A 5,024-nucleotide genomic window follows, 5' to 3' on the forward strand; every position below is an offset into this window, starting at 1 on the left:
GAATTTATTCCCATGACTTTTGGAGCAAGAGATGCTTCATTCTCCTTGCCCCAACTGCAGTACCCCAACACTCCTAGGTCTTTGAAAAACCATTGTACATCTTCAATCACAGACTAAGTCTCTAATTTTTCTCTTCTTCTCTCTGGGAGTAGTCTTCTAACTTACAGCAGGCGTCAGGTTCAGCAGGCCCCAGATTTGCCTGAAGTAATCAGGAAACTTCAAACAGAAAGCACTTTGGCTGGAAGTCTAATTAAGAGCATGTGAAACACCTATTTAATTTTAAAGCATATTATCTCCACTTGAGAAGTGTTAACATCTCCCAGCTGCCACTTTGATATCAAATGTCATGTTGCTGTCAAAACTTCTTAGAAGTTTGTCTGAGATGATTTGGGATACCTGGGACTCAAGTGTCACAGGCAAACACATTCAGAAGGGAATTCTTCTCATTGAAATAAAACTCTCAGTGCAACTAATTGCTTAGAGATTTGTGTCCTTCCATAACCCTCACCCTGAAGGCTTGCATTGGGGCTGAACTGGATCTTCAAAGGTTAAAAGAAAATCACTCAGTACATTTGGTTTTGCTGTGTTCTATAATCTGGACTTCTGACATCAGATACTACACTTGATCTTAGCCAAAAGGCCGAGAAGCGATAACTTCTGACATCAGAATAAGGCAATGACTACATTTAGCCCTTCCATTTATCAGGCTTTGTCTGTTTGGTAATTCCCTTTGTGCTTTTCAGTTTCTGTATCTATTTCTCATATCTACTTTCCCTTACTCTCCATTTTTAGTATTCCCTTTGTTATTGTTTCTTTATTTTGCTTCCATGTTTCAAAGTTTTAATAAATATTGGGGGGTTGTTGTTTTTAAGAGAAGTACGAGTAATAAACAAGTCTGAGCAAGAGAGAATTTATCTTTTTTTGCACAAGAGTATGTCTCTGTATATGAGTGACAAGATATATGCCTGAGAACATTTGTATAAAGGTCATCTTACACCCCCAGAGGAACAAAGATTAATTCACTGGTGATGTAAGAAGCAACATGTGGAAGAGACTGTAGATTGATGAAGGGAATCCATACCCAGTAGTGTACTGGGATATTTGGACTCATCTAAACATTCCAATACCATATCATAATCATATCAATACATTGAATTTATTTTATTATTTAATGTTCACAAAACCTCTGTGAAATAGGTGTCAAAACTACTACCCTCATTTTATAGTTAAGGTCCAGTGGGGTTAGTGGGGCATATCTTTTTTTTTAATTTCTTTATTGGGGGATTAATATTTTACATTCGACAGTAAATACAATATTCTCTACATGCATACCATTTCTCAGTTTCCCACATAACAGTACAACCTCCACTAGGTCCTCTGTCATCCTTTTTGGACCTGTACTCTTCCCCCACTCACCCACCCCAGAGTCTTTTACTTTGGTACAATACACCAACTCCAGTTCAGGTTCTACTTGTGTTTTCTCTTTTGATCTTGTTTTTCAACTTCCGCCTGAGAGTGAGGTCATCCCATATTCATCCTTCTGTTTCTGACTTATTTCACTTAACATGATTTCTTCAAGCTCCATCAAGATGGGCTGAAAATGGTGAAATAACCGTTTTTAATAGCTGAGTAGTATTCCATTGTGTATATATACCACAACTTGCTCAGCCACTCATCTGTTGTTGGACAGCTGGGTTGCTTCCAGGTTTTGGCTATTACAAATTGTGCTGCTAAGAACATATGTGTACATAGATCTTTTTGGATGGGTGTGTTTGGTTCCTTAGGATATATCCCCAGGAGAGGAATTGCAGAATCATAGGGTAGGTCCATTTCTAGCCTTCTGAGAGTTCTCCAGACTATTCTCCACAGAGGCTGGACCAATTTACATTCCCACCAGTAGTGTAGGAGGGTTCCTTTGACCCCAAAACCTCTCTAGCATTTGTTGCTGTTACCTTTTCTGATGTATGACATTCTCACAGGAGTGAAGTGGTATCTCATTGTTGTCTTTATTTGCATTTCTCTGACAATCAAAGACTGGAGCATCTTTTCATGTGTTCCTTAGCTTTTTGGGTCTCTTCTGTGGTGAATATTCTGTCCATGTCCTCTCCCCATTTTTGGATGGGGTAATTTGCTTTCTTGTTACTGAGTTTGGCATGCTCTTTATATATTTTGGCTATTAAACTCTTGTCTAATGTATGGCATGTAAAGATCTTCTACTGGGACATAGCTTAACTTGGCTGAGCTAAGGATGAAATTGCAGCTAGTCTGACTCCAGAGCCTGATCACTAACCTTTACACTGAAATGCCCTCAGCCCTGTGCTGGGCACTGTGGAGTTAACAGAGGGGCAGGGATCCCGTGTCTGCACTCAGAAAGCTTCCATTCTAACCAGCATGAGGAGACATGTACATAAACAGGTAAGACCTCATCTAATTTCAGATTAGATATTTATATCACTTACTAACCCACTGTAACCCCAAACCAATTCAACCTTGACTTCCTTCCTCCACGAAGCTTTCCCTGACCCTTTCTCTCCCAGTCTGCTTTGTTCTCTAGCCTCATACACTTCTGTTAGAGCACCAATCTTGTTTTGTATTGATCTATTTTTCCACAGCTATTCTCCACACAAAAATGTGAGTGCCCAGAAAGCTGGGTGCAGTCAAATTCATCTCTGTGCCCCTAACAGCCAGCTCAAGCCATAAATAGGCCAAGTCAGTGCTTCCCCAGATGACTTCCAGACACACACCTCACAAAAGCATAATGAGATATTTGAACGTAAAATAAGACCATTTAAAAGAAGTAGAAGGAATAAGTGCTTTGAGGCCTCACTGCTGAACAAATTACAATACATAGGCAATAAATTTGACTCCCTTTTATCTAGCCATTCAGCAGGAAAAGAAGCACCCAGAGTTACATAGTGTCCATTTTCTGACAACAGGAAGTGTGCTAAGCAATTTATCTGCAGAAATAGATTTTCTTCCGAGAACTAAGCACAAACCAGAATTTATGGTGCAGACCCTTGCATAAAGGACACTGAGTGACACAGTGAATGATGTCTTCAACAGCCGTTTTACAAAAGATACCAAAATGTTGTTCAGCTCAATGATTCTTATATCGACCCTCTGTTAAAGCAAGAGGCCTGACATTAAAGCATAACTCATTAAAGTGTCTGTGTGAGTGGCCAAGATAATGTGCTGCAGGTATTCTGCTTTCTGATGGCGAAAGAAAATGGGGATAAAACTAGGAAAAACCAGCCCTGAAAATGTGGGCAATCCTCTCTCTCTCCATTATCATCATCATCACCATCTTTCCTGATCAGGTACTGATTCTTATGCAGTTCACAATAAAAATTCTACCTATGATTAAAATTTAAAAGATACATTATCCCACCAAAGAGCTGGTTAAATGTGGATTAGATGAAAACAATAGACCAATAAAGCTTTGGGAATTTACCACAGAGTGGCCCCTAGGAGTTATCAACAAGGCCATTGGTCTGGGCTCAGCCATTAGGGGATTTAAAACCTCAGAGAAAGAAGAGGTGTGTGTGTGTGTTATATGTAATGTGTGGTATGCATTGTGTTTGCATGGTATGTGTAAGCTTTATGTGTGATAAGTATGCTTATGAGGTATGTCAGTGATGTGTGTGTGTGTGTGTGTGTGTGTGTGTGTGTGTTTTGTATGTAGGAAGGGGGGACTAAGGAGAATGACTTTCTGGTGTGTGGAAGGTGGTTAAGGCAGAAATGACAAGTGGACCAGTTTGTTGAGACTTTTGAAGCTTAGCTTTTTTTCTGACAGGTAACTGTTCCACTAAACTCTTTTGAGAAAAGATTGGTCATAGAAGAAAAAGTGAAAAAGAAAAGCTCCAAGTACTAACTCAGCTTCTTTGCATTTGCTGACTACTGAGTAAATATCCCCACCCTCATACCCACATCTCTACTGCACACCTGTGCAGACTGTTCCTCTGCCCAAGGTGAAAAAGCCTCACTTGCCTGGCCTGCATCTGAATGAACTGCTATAGACATTCCCACCAAGATCTGAGGCTGCTCATGAAATCCCACATCACACAGACCCCACCTGCCCCTGGGATTAGGTGGTCAATTCGGTGGTAGATAGCTATGGGGGCAACACTGCCCTTGAGAAACTCACAGATGTACCCAATACCAGTGCCTCCCCAGATTTAAAGAATGTGAAAAGATGCCAAACCTTTCTCTATACTTAGCCCAGCTTCTTTGAACACAAAAATCTACTGGAACATTTCATTCATTTCATTCATTTCACTTCTATGCTGTTATAGAGGATTTCAATGTCAATAATGATTAATAAATAAAAATAATTCACAGATAAGGGAGGTAGCATAATGGTTATGCAAATGACTTTCATGTGTGAGGTTCAGTGAGCCCAGGCTCAATCAATCTCCAGCACCACCATAAGCCAGATCTGAGGAGTGCTCTGTTTAAAATAAAAATCAAAACAACCCACAAACATGACATTGGCAGGTCCCAAACAGAATCTAAGATTCTTTACAGATACTAGTCTCCTGGATACTTAGTCCTTCTTCTTCTGCCATCCCTCACCCCCTCTCAGCACCCCAGAAACAAAAATCCCTTGAACAAAAACAGTCTTAAAGAAGAGTCCATTGTGTCTCTACTGTTGTATGGGGCCCTTGGCTTGCATTGGGCAGTGTCTGCTACCTGACCCTGAAAATTGAGCAACAATTTGGAATCCCCAGCAAGAGTCTTCAGGAACAGGCACTGAAGCTGAAAGCCCCCACACACACACACTTTACTGCATTGTTCCAGCTTAGAGTCCTCTGAGTAATTCTTTTCTCCTAAATAGAATTCCTGCAGTGACCCCTTGTGGCATTCCTGCTGTTCTCCACACAGAGACCTCTTCAATGGTCACTTTCTTCCTTTTGGTATAAAAACAGTTTAAGACAAAAATGCTTTTTTTTTTTTTTTGCATTCTGCTCTCAGAGAAAACAAATTTAAGTAAAAAGTGAAAGGCCATCCATGTAGTCTTTGGACTC

The 5,024-nt window shown here is 40.3% G+C and overlaps 1 pseudogene; it reads right to left on the reverse strand.

The window, feature by feature from the left end:
* Positions 1-446: 446 nt before the first annotated feature.
* On the reverse strand, positions 447-652 carry LOC132536428 (U2 spliceosomal RNA; annotated as a pseudogene).
* Between the last annotated feature and the right edge of the window lie 4,372 nt (positions 653-5,024).

Source organism: Erinaceus europaeus, unplaced genomic scaffold (genome assembly GCF_950295315.1).
Source record: "Erinaceus europaeus unplaced genomic scaffold, mEriEur2.1 scaffold_1125, whole genome shotgun sequence".
In the NCBI taxonomy this organism is placed as follows: domain Eukaryota; kingdom Metazoa; phylum Chordata; class Mammalia; order Eulipotyphla; family Erinaceidae; genus Erinaceus; species Erinaceus europaeus.